This window comes from Nicotiana tabacum, chromosome 15 (assembly GCF_000715075.1).
Source record: "Nicotiana tabacum cultivar K326 chromosome 15, ASM71507v2, whole genome shotgun sequence".
In the NCBI taxonomy this organism is placed as follows: Eukaryota; Viridiplantae; Streptophyta; class Magnoliopsida; order Solanales; family Solanaceae; genus Nicotiana; species Nicotiana tabacum.
In genome coordinates this window covers 115,794,588-115,810,803 of record NC_134094.1, presented here as the reverse complement: position 1 = coordinate 115,810,803, position 16,216 = coordinate 115,794,588, and the positions used below count along the sequence as shown (strand labels likewise).

At 42.3% G+C, this 16,216-nt stretch overlaps 1 pseudogene; it reads left to right on the top strand.

The window, feature by feature from the left end:
- Positions 1-15,086, top strand: part of LOC107806377 (protein LEAD-SENSITIVE 1-like) — a 41,363-nt pseudogene extending 26,277 nt beyond the window's left edge.
- Positions 15,087-16,216: the final 1,130 nt, after the last annotated feature.

Sequence of the window (16,216 nt, the reverse complement as noted above, 5' to 3'; positions counted from 1 at the left end):
TATCTATTACGGAGGGATATGGCTGATTGGTTGGTTGTAATAAAAACTAAGCTTGTTGGTAGGGTGGAAGTTGAGAAAGTGCTAGATGTTGCTTACCAAAACGATACCTCAAGTGTTAACCAAATGGTGGATGATCAGTTAGAAAATGACTTGGAGCATCCTTAACGCATATTAGAAGAAGTTGATATGGAGGAAATAACAATCATAGAAAATGAGGATGAAGAATCACCTAATGAAAATGAAATAAGTAAAGAGGAAGAATTTTCGGACAAGGAATGATACTTAGAAGACGACTAGCATGTTAGTTTTTTCAAGCACTCTCAACTTATATAGATTTATATTCTCAATTCTAACATTTTCTTTAATTTATGCAGATGACCGGTAGGGGTCGAGGTAGGTCTAGGAAGGATAAAAGTCCTATTGATCATGATGATGGTTCTACACCCTCGCTTCCTTCTACTCCACACTTGCATCCCTCCGTTGCTGATGGCCGACAACAATCTTCTAGGCACACATATATTCCACCACATCCATCTACTCATCAGACTACCTACCATTCGCCCTCCCAGCAGTATTCTTACCATTCTCCGCCACAGAGCTATATCCCGCTTCCTCCACAATATCCTGCATATAGTTACATGGGTCCATCGAGTCATCTGTCACAGAGCCATATGGTGATACGCCCGCGATCTACTCCATTTGATTCATCACCAGCTGGATCGCATCCATCTAGATTTCAGCCAGCCAGATCGCAGCAGTGGTATAAATCGCAGCAGGGGTCTAGATCGCTGCAGGGTCTAGATCGCAGCCATCTTCATCAGCGACCCCATATCCCTCTCCACGGAGTTCGTCTCCTAGCATTTCTAGACTTCGCCTTCGGGATAGTAGCGCTGAGCCAGATGCCTCCCCTTCTGCGTACGCTTCAGAGTCATCGGAGGAAGATGATCCAGAGGAAGGGCGGTATGATCGTTATCATAGGATGATCATCAGGCATGAGGTCAATGGGTAAGAATTATTTATTACTTATTTGTTTTTACTAAATTATAATAGCTAGTCTTGTTTATTTAATGTAATTTCTATTTTGCAGGTGCATACCTAATAATCAGACTACAAAGATAATGACTGAAGCTCTTTGTAACGACCCGACCGGCCGTATTACTTGCTAGAACCTTGTTCCACTAAATAAGACTTCTCATACTTGCTTTTACTTATTTATGACTTGCGGGGATGGTTGGTTCGGGATTTAGAGAGTTTGGGTTGAAATCGGAACACTTGGTTCCTTAAGGTTGGCTTGAAAGGCCAAGTTTGACTTCGGTCAACATTTTGAGTAAACGAACTCGGAATCGGGATTTGACAATTTCAACAGGTTTGTGTGGTGATTTCAGACTTGGGTGTATGTTCGGATTGGGTTTTGAATGACCTGCGAGCGTTTTGGCGCCTAATAGTAAAAGTCGGTTCTTGAAAGTTTTAGAAATTCTTTAAATTTGGTTTGGAGTGGATTTTGGTGATATCGAAGTCCAAACGGAATTCCAAGACCGGGAATAGATCCGTAATGTAATTTATGACTTGCACGCAAAGTTTGGTGCCAATCCGAGTAGTCTAAGTACGTTTCGGCGTATTCTGAGTGAATAAAAGAACTTGAAGTTCATAAGTTTGATTCAATTGGTTTTGGGGTGTGATTCTTAGTTTTAATGTTGTTTTGGGCATTCCGAGAGTTCGAGCAAGTCTGTTTTATGATTCTAAATATACTGGTATGTTCGGACGGGGCCCCGGGGGCCCGAGTATCAATCGGACGAGGCTCGGACCAAGTTGGGAGCTTGGAGCAACACCTGAAGCTCCCAGATCTGTCATAATCGTACCTGCGCTTGGTCAGCCGTAGGTGCGAGCCACGAGCCACAGAAGCGAGAAATGGAGGGCATCCTAGAATCCGTAGATGCGAAAAACTGGGCGCACCTGCGTGAGCGCAGGTGCGAGAGACATGGTCGCAGGTGCGGCTAGGCTCGCAGAAGTGTCCCTTCTTGTCCGCATATGTGGAGCCTGACCAGATGAGGGGAAGGCGCACCTGGGAGGCATTTGCCGCAGGTGGAGGACCGGAGGTGCAGCCCAAAGCATCGCAGGTGTGAAAGTCGCTGGTAAGTGAGGGCTCACATTAGTGAATTTTCTCTCACTCTTGGGCGATTTGAGAGCTTTGAAGGAGGGGATTTCGACCTAGCATTGTGAGGTAAGTAATTTCTACTTAATGTGAGTTAAATACAGAGTTTATGGGTATATTATAACATGTAAATTAGTAAAAATCATGGGTTTAGGTGAAAACCTAGGTTTTTGATAAAACTAAATGAGATTTAACCACAAAATTTATTATGGAATTCTGTAAAAATCATATATTCATGTTCCTAAGGTTATGGGTAACAACCTTCTTTAAATATTTCCGGAATCCGGGCATGTGGGCCCGGGGTGAATTTTAGGAATCTTGCAATTTAGGTTGGGTAATCACTTAAATGGTGGAATTATGAACTTTTGAGCATAGATTGATTAGTTTATGTAATGTTTGACTAGCTTCGAGTCGTTTGGCGTCAAATTTGGAGGTTTGAGCGCGTTATTGAATTGGGAAGTAGGCTTTGAGGTGAGGTAAGTCTCCTTTATAACCTTGTAAGAGGGAATTAACCCCATAGGTGAATTAAATAAATGTGTGTACCTATTTTTGGGGGGCTACGTACGTACGAGGTGACGAGAGTCCGTACATAGATACTATTGTGCTATTGTCCGGGTAGATTAGGAACTGTATCATACCTTATTTGAAATGTTCGTGCCCTTACTTGCTAATTTAATTACTCGAATCATGTTAGAATTTGACAAAAGAATTCGAAAAAAGGGGTAAGTTCACCTATTTAAAGAGTTTATTAGAATACTTGCTTGTAAAATGAGAATTCGTGTTTCCTTAAAAATAATTGCTATTTGTGGATCGGGCCGAGCGCCTCGGTAGTAAATAGATGCATCTATGGTTCGCGCCGTTTGACCCTTCGGCAGTGCACAATTTAATATTATGTTGGACCGGGCCGTACAACCTCGTCATAATTGCGCATGTTAATTATTTGGAACTCTCCGTAATTTATACTACTTAAATGCCTTGAAATGTAAGTGGTTAAATGATATGACCGAAATTGAAATTTTAATTTTTGAAAGAAATACTTATCTCTTCCCGTTATTGAACTGTCAGAATTATTCATGATATCTATACTTAGCATAACACTTTAATTACATTATTATTGGCCCTAGTAAGTGTCAAGTCGATCCCTCGTCACTACTTCTTCGAGGTTAGGAGGGATACATACTGGATACATATTATTTATGTACTCATACTATGCTTCTGTACTTAATTGTACAGGATCTGAGGCTGGTGCATCTAGTTACCCGCCTGGCCCACATACATGATCTTGGACCGAGACTTCACGGTGAGTTGCCCCCTTCTGAGCTATTCAGCAGCATACCGGAGTTTCTCATTTGTTTTTATCTATCTATTATATTTTAGACAGTAGGATAGTCATCTTTTGTATATTCTACTAGTTGCCTACACACTTGTAACACTAGATCTTGGCACGTATTAGTAGACTTTGATTTTTGGGTTGTAGTTCAATAGTTATAACTGCTTTTAGATGTTTCTGTTTTTTGCCTTAAAAATTCGTTATTTATCAAATGCTTTAAATGTAAGTAAAGCTAAATGTTAGAATCGCTTAATAAACAAAAATAGGAAATCACTAAGTTGTTCAGTGTTGGCTTGTCCAGCAACGGTGTTGGACGCCATCACGGTCTGACATGGAGTTGGGTCGTGACAACATGGTATCAGAGCACTAGGTTCGCGTAGGTCTCACAAGTTATGGGCAGGCCTAGTAGAGTCTTACGGATCGGTGCGAAGACGTTCGTACTTATCTTCGAGAGGCTTTAGGGTATTAGGAAACTACTCATTATTCATCTCCCATCGTGCAATTGATGGTATACTAAATTTCCTTCTTCTATTCTCTCACAGATGGTGAGGACGCATACGGCGGACGATCCAGACCCGGGAAGGGCTTCTCCCCTCATTGCTAGAGGTCGAGGCAGAGGCCGAGGGAGGGTACCGGCCTGAGGTAGGGGACGAGGGCGTCCCAGAGCTGCCCCAGTAGCACCACCAGTAGGTCCAATGGAGGATCCCATAGTGGAAGAGCAGAGCGAGGTGCCCGCAGTAGAGCCAGCCCCGGTAGATTTCATAACAGCACCGGGCTTTCAGGAGATCATGGGCCGTATGTTGCGGTTCATGGATTCCATGACCCAAGCTAGTTTATTTCCATCAGACCCAGCCACATCTCAGGCGAGAGGGGGAGCACAGACCCATACTGCTCAGGCTCCTGGGCATGCCACTGCAGTGTATCCGACTCCGGTTATATTACCTGCGGATGGGGCCCAGCCAGTTACAGCAGTGGCACCTAAGCATAGATCAGCTGCGGACGGTGATCCGCAGAAGTTATTGGACATATAGACTAGGCTACACCCTCCTATCTTCGGCGGCGAGCGCCATGAGGATGCCCAGGATTTTTTTGATAGGTGCATGGATAGACTGCACAACATGAGGATACTGGAATTTCATGGGGTTGACTTCACTACTTTCCAGCTGGAGGGCAGGGCCCGTAGATGGTGGCGGTCTTATCTTCTTGGCATACCCATTTCTCTGGAGAGTTTAGAGTCGCCCCGGCTATGTGCAGAGGTCAGTTTGGGAGGGGTCAGACTAGCAGGCCCCCATATTCATCACCACCACCTCCTCGAGGTGCTCTAGCTCGCCCCTACTTTTGTGCCACACCAGAGAGTTCTAACCGCCCACCAGCCCTCCAGGGTTCTTCCAGTGGGTACTCAGGTCACCCGGGTTCTTCCAGCTCCTATCTTAGTGCCATGCCGGAGAGTTCATACCGCCCACCGGCTATATAGGCTTCTTCCAGTAGGTCTACATGACATTAGGATTAGACATCAGGGCAGCATATCGCCGCACCGAAGGGCTGTTTCGAGTGCGGAAATTTCGGTCACATAAAAAGATTCTGCCCCAGGCTTCGGGACAAGGCAGTGCAGTAGGGTCTGCAGCCCATGATTACATCACTGGCTATCCGGCCGCCCAGAGGCGGAGGGCAGGCTGGCATGGGCCGTCCTAGAGGTGGAGACCAGGCAGGGGGAGGCCAGTCAGCTACTGTTCAGTCAGGCGGAGGCCAGCCCGCCGACGCTCCAGCCAGATTCTATGCTTTTCCGGCCAGACCAGATGCATTGGCCTCAGATGTCGTGATCACAAGTATTATTTCTGTATGTGGTATGGATGCTTTGGTATTATTTGATCCAGGGTCTACCTATTCATATGTTTCATCTCTCTTTGCTCATTTTCTGGATATTCCTTGTGAGTCCTTGGGTACTCCTGTTTATGTGTCCACTCCTATGGGCGATTTTGTTGTTATGGATCAGATCTACCGGTCCTGTGTGGTCACATTCCGTGGTTACGAGACTACAACAGACCTTCTGTTGCTTGATATGATCGACTTTGAGGTCATCCTGGGCATGGACTGGTTATCCCTATATCACGCCATCCTTGATTGTCATGCCAAGACTATTACCTTAGTGATGCCATAATTACTAAGATTGGAGTGGAAGAGTTCCTCGGTTAGTACAGCTAGTCGGGTCATCTCTTTTTTGAAGGATCAACATATGGTCGAGTGGTTGTTTGGCTTATCTAGCTGGACACCACCGCAGATTCTCCAACAATTGATTCAGTGCCAGTAGTCCGGGAGTTCGCCGATGTGTGTCCTTCTAACCTTCCAAGCATGCCACTAGATCGTGATATTGATTTCCGTATTGATTTGGCTCCAGGCACCCTGCCTATATCTATCCTACCATATCGTATGGCTTCAAAAGAATTGAAGGAGTTGAAGGAGCAGCTTGAGGAGTTGTTAGCAAAGGGGTTTGTGAGACCAAGTGTATCACCTTGGGGTGCATCAGTGTTATTTGTGAAGAAGAAAGATGGGACTATGTGGATGTGCATTGATTACCGCCAGTTGAACAAGGTTACCATCAAGAACAAGTACCCGTTGCCGCGTATCGATGATTTGTTTGATTAGTTGTAGGGTGCTAGGGTATTCTCTAAAATTGACTTGAGGTCAGGGTACATTCAGTTGAAGATTCAGGACTAAGATGTTTCGAAGACGGCCTTTGTACTAGATTTGGCCATTATGAGTTTCGAGTGATGTCCTTCGGCTTGACTAATGCCCCAGCGGAATTTATAGATCTGATGAACCGGGTGTTCAGGCCTTATATTGATTCCTTTGTTATTGTCTTCATTGATGACATCTTGATTTACTCACGTAGGCTGGGAGAGCACGAGCAGCATTTGAGATTGGTACTTCAGACCTTGTGAGAACAGAAGATATATGCTAAGTTCTCCAAGTGTAAGTTTTGGCTAGAGTATGTGGCATTCTTGGGGCATATTGTATCAGGAGAAGGTATTAAGGTGGATCCCAAGAAGATTAAGGCAGTTCAGAGTTGGCCTCGTCCTGCTTCGGTGACCGAGATCAAGAGTTTCCTGGAGTTAGCAGGTTATTATCGCCGGTTTCTGCAGGGTTTCTCATCCATTGCAGCACCTCTGACTAGATTGACCCAAAAGGGTGCTCCGTTCTGTTGGTCCGATGATTGTGAGGCGAGCTTCCAGAATCTCAAGACAACTTTGACTACAGCACCGGTTCTAGTGTTGCTTTCCGGCTCGGGGATGTATACGGTATATTGTGATGCTTCACGCGTTGGCTTGGGTTGGGTATTGATGCAGAAGGGGCGAGTTATTGTATATGCTTCGCGTTAGCTGAAGATTCACGAGAAGAATTACCCTGTGCACGATCTAGAGTTAGCCGCGATTGTTTATGCTCTTAAGATATGGAGGAATTATCTGTATAGGGTGTTATATGAGGTTTATACTGATCATCGCAGCTTACGGCATTTGTTCAAGCAAAGGGATCTCAATTTGAGGCAGCGTAGATGGCTCGAGTTACTGAAGGATTATGACATCACCATTCTTTATCATCCGGATAAGGCAAATATGGTCGCGGATGCCTTAAGCAGAAAGGCAGAGAGTATGGGTAGCTTGGCATTCATTTCAGCAAGGGAGAGGCTACTAGCTTTGGACATTCAGTCCTAGGCTAACAGACTTGTGAGGTTGGATATTTCAGAGCCCAGCCGGGCTCTTACATGTATTGTTGCCCAGTCTTCACTAATGGGGCAGATCAAGGCTCGGCAGTTTGATGACCCACATTTGGCAGTTCTTAGAGAGACAGTACTACAGGGTAGTGCCAAGGAGGTTTCTATTGGCGATGATGGTGTTCTGCGACTCCAGGGTCATCTATGTGTTCCTAATGTTGATGTTTTGAGAGAGAGGATTCTAGAGGAGGCACACAGTTCTCGGTAGTCTATTCATCCAAGTGCTACGAAGATGTATTGTGATTTGAGACATCACTATTGGTGACGGAGGATTATGAAAGACATAGTTGAGTATGTGGCTAGGTGTCTAAATTGCCAGCAGGTCAAGTATGAACACCAGAGGCTAGGTGGCCTACTTCAGCAAATAACTATACCTGAGTGGAAAAAGGAGTGCATAACCATGGACTTCATGGTTGGGTTACCGCGAACCTTGCGGAAGTTTGATGCAGTTTGGGTCATTGTCGACAGGTTGACCAAGTCGGTACACTTTATTCCGATTGTGACTACATATACTCTAGAGAAGTTGGCCCAGATTTATATTTGGGAGATAGTTCGATTGCATGGTGTGCCTGTTTCCATCATATCGGATAGAGGTCCTCAGTTCACTTCACATTTCTGGAGTGTCGTACAGAGTGAGTTGGGGACCCGTGTAGAGCTCAGCGCAACATTTCATCCATAGACTGACGGCCAGTCAGAGCGAACAGTTCAGATATTGGAGGACATGCTAAGAGCACGCGTGATTGACTTTGGGGGATAGTGGGATCAGTTCTTGCCTTTGGCCGAGTTTGCTTACAACAACAATTATCAGTCCAGTATCGAGATGGCTCCATTTGAGGCTTTATATGGTCGGCGATGTCGTTCTCCCATCGGGTAGTTTGATCCCGGTGAGGCTAGCTTATATGGTACTGATTTGGTAAAGGATTCCTTTGTAAAGGTAAAGTTGATTCAGGAGCGATTTCACACAGCACAGTCCAGACAGAAGATTTACACTGATCAGAAGGCGCGCGATGTATCATTTATGGTCGGCGAGAAGGTTCTCTTGAAAGTTTCGCCGATGAAGGGTATTATGAGATCCGGAAAGCAGGGCAAGTTGAGCCCAAGGTTTATAGGCCCATTTGAGGTGTTGAGGTGAGTTGGGGAGGTTGCTTATGAGCTTGCTTTACCTCCCAGCCTATTAGGGGTTCATCCAGTTTTTTACCTGTCTATGCTCTGGAGATATCATGTCGACTTGTCACATGTGTTAGATTTCAGCACTATTCAGTTAGATGAGAGCTTGGGTTATGAAGAGGAGCCAATTTCTATTGTTGCTAGACAGGACCGCCAGTTGAGATCCAAGAGGATTTCCGCAGTAAAGGTTCAGTGGAGGGGCCAACCAGTCGAAGAGGTGACCTGGGAGTCCGAGGAGGACATGCGGAGCAGATATCCACACTTATTCAGCACTTCAGGTATGAATCTAAACTCGTTCGAGGACGAACGTTTATTTAAGAGGTGGAGAATGTAATGACCCGACCGATCGTTTTACTTGCTAGAACCTTGTTCCCCTAAATAAGACTTCTCGTACTTGCTTTTACTGATTTATGACTTACGGGGATGGCTGGCTCGGGATTTAGAAGAGTTTGGGATGAAATCGGAACACTTGGTTCCTTAAGGTTGGCTTGAAAGGCCAAGATTGACTTCGGTCAACATTTTGAGTAAACGACCTCGGAATCGGGATTTGACGGTTCCAACAGGTTCGTATGGTGATTTCGGACTTGGGTGTATGTTCGGATTGAGTTTTGGATGACCCGGGAGCGTTTTGGAGCCTAATAGTGAAAGTTGGTTCTTGAAGGTTTTAGAAGTTCTTTAAATTTGGTTTGTAGTAGATTTTGGTGATATCGAGGTCCAAACGGAATTTCAAGACCAGGAATAGCTCCGTAATGTAATTTAAGACTTTCACGTAAAGTTTGGTGTCATTCCGATTAGTCTAAGTATGTTTCGGCGCATTTTGAGTGAATAAAAGAACTTAAAGTTCATAAGTTTGATTCAACTGGTTTTGGGGTGTAATTCTTAGTTTTAATGTTGTTCCGGGCGTTCCGAGAGTTTGAGCGAGTCCGTTTTATGATTTTAAACTTGTTGGTATGTTCGGGCGGGGCCCCGAGGGCCCCGAGTGTCAATCGGACGAGGCTCGGACCAAGTTGGGAGCTTGGAGCAATAATTGAAGCTCCCAGATGTGTCATAATCGCACCTGCGCTTGGTTAGCCGCAGGTGCGGGATCGTAGGTGTGAGCTACGAGCCGCAGAAGCGAGAAATGGAGGGCAGCCCAGAATCCACAGATTCAGAAGACTGGCGCACCTGTGTGAGCACAGGTGCGAGAGACATGGTCGTAGGTGTGGCTAGGCTCGCAGAAGCATCCATTCTTGTCCGCAGATGCAAAGCCTGACCAGATGAGGGAAAGGCGCACCTACGAATCATTGAAGGCTCATTTAATACGGACTTAGGCCATTTTTATCATATTTTCTCTCACTCTTGGGCAATTTGAGAGCTTTGAAGGAGGGGATTTCGACCTAGCATTGTGAGGTAAGTAATTTCTACTAATGTGAGTTAAATACATAGTTTATGGGTAGATTATAACATGTAAATTAGTGAAACTCATGGGTTTAGGTGAAAACTTAGGATTTTGATTTAAAAAAATGAGATTTAATCACAAAATTTGTTATGGAATTCAGTAAAAATCATATATTCATGTTCCTAAGGTTATGGGTGACAACCTTCTTTAAATATTTCCGGAATTCGGGCATGTGGGCCTAGGGGTGAATTTTAGAAATCTTGCAATTTAGGTTGGGTAATCACTTAAATGGTGGAATTATGAACTTTTGAGCATAGATTGATTAGTTTATGCAATGTTTGACTAGTTTCGAGTCGTTTGGCATGAAATTTGGAGGTTTGAGCGGGTTCTTGAATTGGGAAGTAGGCTTTGAGGCGAGGTAAGTCTCTTTTCTAATCTTGTAAGAGGGAATTAACCCCATAGGTGAATTAAATAAATATGTGTACCTATTTGTGGGAGATACGTACGTACGAGGTGACGAGAGTTCGTATGTAGCTACTATTGTGCTATTGTCCGGGTAGTTTAGGAACCGTATCATACCTTATTCGAAATGTTCGTGCCCTTACTTGCTAATTAAATTACTCGAATCATGTTAGAATTTGACAAAAGAATTCGAAAAAAGGGTTAAGTTCACCTATTTAAAGAGTTTATTAGAATACTTGCTTGTAAAATGAGAATTCGTGTTTCCTTAAAAATAATTACTATTTGTGGATCAGGCCTAGCGCCTCGGTAGTAAATAGATGCATCTATGGTTCGCGTCGTTCGACCCTCCGGTAGTGCACAATTTAATATTATGTTGGACCAGACCGTACGACCTCGGCATAATTGCGCATGTTAATTATTTGGAACTCTCCGTGATTTATACTACTTAAATGCCTTGAAATGTAAGTGGCTAAATGATATGACCGAAATTGAAATTTTAATTTTTGAAAGAAAAACTTATCTCTTCCCGTTATTGAACTGTCAGAATTATTCATGATATCTATACTTAGCATAACACTTTAATTACATTATTATTGGCCCTAGTAAGTGTCAAGTCGACCCCTCGTCACTACTTCTTCGAGGTTAGGCGGGATACTTACTGGGTACATATTGTTTATGTACTTATACTATGCTTCTGTATTTAATTGTACAAGATCTGAGGCTGGTGCATCTAGTTACCCGCCCGGCGCGCAAACATGATCTTGGACCGAGACTTCACGGTGAGCTGCCCCCTTCTGAGCCGTTCAGCAGCATGCCAGAGTTTCTCATTTGTTTTTTTCTGTCTATTCTGTTTCAGACAGTAGGATAGTCATCTTTTGTATATTCTACTAGTTGCCCACACACTTGTGACACTAGATCTTGGCACGTATTAGTAGACTTTAATTTTTGGGTTATAGTTCAATAGTTATAACTACTTTTAGATGTTTCTGTTTGTTTGCCTTAAAAATACGTTATTTATCAAATGCTTTAAATGTAAGTGAAGCTAAATGTTGGAATCTCTTAATAAACAAAAATGGAAAATCACTAAGTTGTTCACTGTTGGCTTGTCGAGCAATGGTGCTGGACGCCATCACGGCGTGACATGGAGTTGGGTCGTGACACTCTTGGCCGGTTGTATGATGCACCCTATGCGACTTGGAGTGACTTTCCACCGGAGCTCGTGAAGCAAATCTTCAACTAATTTAAGGTTTTAATACAATTCTTATCTATTTAAGCATTATATTTATAATATTTTCATGTAACATTACACACTTCATTTGCAGACTAAGTGTGTCTGGGAGGACCAGCATAACAGTGCCATTCTTGCAAATTTTGAGTTCAAATGTCGTAAGAGACTATCTGATTACTTCTATTCCGCTCGGAAGAAGAGCAAGAAGCCTTCATGGGTTCTACCACACATATGAGAGGATCTGCTGAGGCAGTGGACCACTGAGAAGTTTGAGAAAAAGAGTGAACAGGGAAAGAAGGCCTGAGCATCTGAGAAGGGTGGTTCCTTGCACTGTGTGGGCGCAAGAAGCATGGGGACTACGAGGATACTACTGGTAATTCCTTAAAATATTTAATTCTATTTTTATCGAACTATATTTATATATTTTAATTTAGTTAACATGTTTTATTATATTTGTAGGAAAACAATATGGGAGGAAGGTGACTCATGATGAGTTCTTCATGGAGAATCACATTAAGAAGAAGAAGAAGGCACCGATAGATCCAACTAGATGGGTCGAGGGCCGGGCAGAGACTGCATATGTAAGTTTCATAACTATTATAACTTGAAATTGATGTTTATAATACTATATAATTAATAATTGTATATCTTCTAAACAAAAGGTCGCTACAAGATTAATGTCGAGGAGTACACTTAGAGCTTGCCACCGAATGAGCAAGGCGAGCGACCACCCTTTTCAGACGAAGAAGCGTAGAGGATATGGTTGGATGTTGTCGGTGGTCCTAAAAAGAGGATAGCATACGGCCTTCCAGAGAGATCATTTCGGCGCTACAGGGTTGGATTGCAAGGTATAGGGACTTCCGCCCAAGGCGAGGCAATTGATAAGTCGACTCTCTCGTCTATGGAGAAGAAGATCGCAAAGCTGACAGTAGAGCTTAAAGAGGCAAAGGCTAGAGAGCAAAAGAGAGATGAACAATTTGATACCCTTCAAGTTCAGCTAGAAAAGAGGGACCAACAATCTTCTTGCTAGTGGTGCTTTCCCCATTCCCCGATCGCGTGAGCCTTTCCCAGATGCTAATCCTTCTCGTCGTGATCCTTCGAACCATGCCAACGATGAAACTTCTAGTAGTGAAGATGGAGATGATGCAATACAAAATACTCATTGAATGGTGTGTATTACTAAACAAAGTCTTGAACTTGTGAATATTTAGTTGGGAATAGTTTTGAATGATGATTGTTTTGTTGATATTATTTTGTTATTAAACATTTGTATAGTTGTTATTGTGGTTGGCGTTGTTGTTATTAGCGTTGTGGTTGTGGTTGTTATTAGCATTGTTGTTGTGGTTGTTGTTGGTTAATTGTTGTTGTTGTTATTGGTTAATTGTTGGTTAATTATGGTTGAATGGCAGCAATGTAATGCTTCCATTATAGGATGGATATTGGTTATAATTGGCAGGTGGTGTAGCTTAAAATTTCCGACCGCCTGGTTTTTACCTAGAAAACCGACCAAAGTCGGTCGGAAATCTCTTCTTCTTCTTTTTTCAGAAATTCAAAATTTCCGACCGCCTGGTTTTTACCTAGAAAACCGACCAAAGTCGGTCGGAAATCTCTTCTTCTTCTTTTTTCAGAAATTCAAAATTTCCGACCGAATTCGGTCGGAAATTTCAAATGAATTCTGCAAAATCTTGAAATTTTTGACCGAAATCGGTCGGAAATATCTTTTTAAATTTATTATTTCTTTAGTATACCGACCGATTTCGGTCGGTTTATTACAATTTACAAATAATTATATAATTATAATATATTTAAAATTCCGACCGATGTCGGTCGCTATTTGAAAAAAAAAATTAATTAATACCGACCGATTTCGGTCGGTATATTTATCCCTGTTGTCAGTCAACGCATAAATTTCGACCGATTTCGGTCACAGCACCTTAGCGACCATTATTGTTCCGACTAATTAAAAGCGGTCGAAAATCGATCGCTTTTACTCAAATTCCGACCGATATCGGTCGTTTTCTTGGACGAAATTAGGCAATTTTCTAGTAGTGGTACACTTTTAGATTCAATCAAACTTTGCTTTGTATATAGAGTGTCCACTATTATTATATCACTATTTTTTTAAAGATATATATACATCTATGCATGGAATTTTTGTCGACTTCTACGGGTGCTGGTGCCCCTCTCTGTGTAGCTAGGTCCGCATCTGACAGAAAGAGTAGTAGGTTATTGAGGGGAGAAAAGGAACATATTGCCCATGTAAAGCTTAGATATCTTCAAATTTTATACGTCCGGTGTAGGAGTAGCTTTGTAAATGACAAAGAAAAATTCCTGGAGCCAGTCTGATACTCTTTTGACATATTCAGTACCTCCTTGGTACGTTTGTATCAACAATGAAATTATCTACCGATAAAAAAGATAAATTGGGTAGTAGCAAATGTCAGATACGTATCTCTTAATACTGTAGTTCTAGTGTTAACATGCATGTCTCGTGAATCTTGGATAACTGATCACTAAGAGGATATTACTTTAATGGAGTCTTTAATGTTGATGTATTACCATGATAATAGTTTCTGATAATTAGTGAATGAGGCACAGTAGACGTTATCTCCTATTATTTCTTTTCTTGTCAGACTGTTAATCATCTATACTCCAATATCTGTTGCAACACAATATGAGCTATATATTCAACCATATTTAGTGATATTCTCGGTCTGATTGATAGCTGGTTTCACTTGACAGAGTATTTTTAAAAGTGTGAAACTCATGAGCAGGAATCTATGTTGGTGGGAGCAAAGTTGTCCATTTTACGCAGCAATATATTGTTTCAGAAGACCCAATTCTCTTCTCTGCTCCCTCTAAATGCTCGTCAGCTTCGAGTACAAATGTGTCAGCTTTGAGTAAAAATGTGTCAGCTTCGAGTAAAAATGTGTCTTCGAATGTGTCAGTTTCGAGTAAAAATGTGTCTTGGAGTAAAAATGTATCAGCTTCGACTGCAAATGTGTCAGCTTCGAGTACAAATGTGTCTTCAACCTGTGCCATTCCTGACTGTGGATTTCAACAAAAGGATAGTGGGGTTGTTCTCTCTTGCCTGGATTGTTTCCTGGATGGAGGATGATTGTACCGCTTTGAGAATGGAGTCAGCATGTCATTTTTCCTTAGAAGAGTCCGCGGCGGCACATGCACTACTGCACACTCCGATCCTCCTGAGGAAGTGATCCATAGAGCCATGTACTTGCTTCAAAATGGTTTTCGAAACTATGATGCCTTCACGAATAATTGTGAAGATTTTGCCTTATACTGTAAAACAGGTCTTCTTAACCACAAAGTTGGAAGTAGCGGCCAAACTGCCTCTGCTATCGGTGCTCCTTTGGCGGCTATTATTTCTGCCCCCCTGAAGTTATTCATGTCTTAGCCACTGGATTGTATTGTTTTACCAGGTATGCAGCTGACCTTGATGCGGGGAGTGACGTCGTTACTAAGGTGAAAGTGGAGGAACTGACTTCCTTCCAAAATCGAAAAGGCTCAAAGAAATCCATCAATGCCAACCATTCTGATCATACAAGAGAGCTTGCTCTTAATCAAATATACCTCTGCTAAAAAGCTGCAAGGTTGTGATTGAAAGTAAATTAGCAGTGGGCAGAATTCTCATTTTGCATGTTTTGAGGTGTTTTACTTTTTCTTCTGTTTTGTTCTCTCCCAACAAGATGAAAACCTTTTTTTTTGCAGAAGAACAATGTTAAGATGGATTGGGGGTCTGACAATGTTTGCTAGTATTAGTCCTAGTAAATTGCTCGACTTGACTTTTGTTCTTCGTTTCCTTTACGCGTGTCCAGCTAGATGATATATATGTCCTGTTTTAGTTGGTGACATCTCCCATGATTTCTGTTCTTACCATTCTTGCTGCAACTTAAAATTACTGCGCCTCGATCCCAAATAAGTTGCAAGGGCTCTCTATCTAGATATTTATTTCGTTAAAAGGAGTTATTAGACAACAAGTGATACAATATTTATGAAACATATAAGCTCATTGTTTGTAGCTTCCATGGAATAGAAGTAAATGCATAAATGTGGCACTAAGAGCTGCAAAGCCAACACTATAAGTCATTGCGAAAAATGTAAATAGATACAAATATCCTCGTCTCTCGTAGACAACAATTCCTCAAGGTTAAAATTTGAGTAAATTATACTTGCAATATTGTTGGTATGACATGATGAAGTAAGGAATTCAGAAAATGAGGGAATGTCTTGGGTTTGAAGAGCATGGACCAGGTAATGGGCTTCAACATAAGAGGAAATGGAGGACTAAAGCCCAGTGACTCCTATATCCAGCCGTTTTAAGCTTGAACCCGGTTGTGGGGCTAGGACTTATTTAGGAAAGATCCAACAAATCCATGACAAGGCGTTCTCCTTGCTTAGTTCCTTTAGAAGGTACTTTAGTTTTTCCCTCATTATCGAAATTTCATAAGAAATTATTGCATTTTCAAGTCGAAGTATATCATTTCTCACTTATAGTTGACAAAGCAAAACGAAAAAAAATTGTGAGCACCATAAAATTTAAGATAACTAACATAGATAAAAGGAAAATAGAAGAAAGAAATCTAAAGAAAAGTGGAAACTAAGTTCATTCTTTGACTTATACCTTGGCTCCCACATGCGATTGGTAAAGCTAAAGTTGAAAAAGAATTAAGTTGATCCAAGACTCTTTCGATCTCGCTCCGATCCCTAGA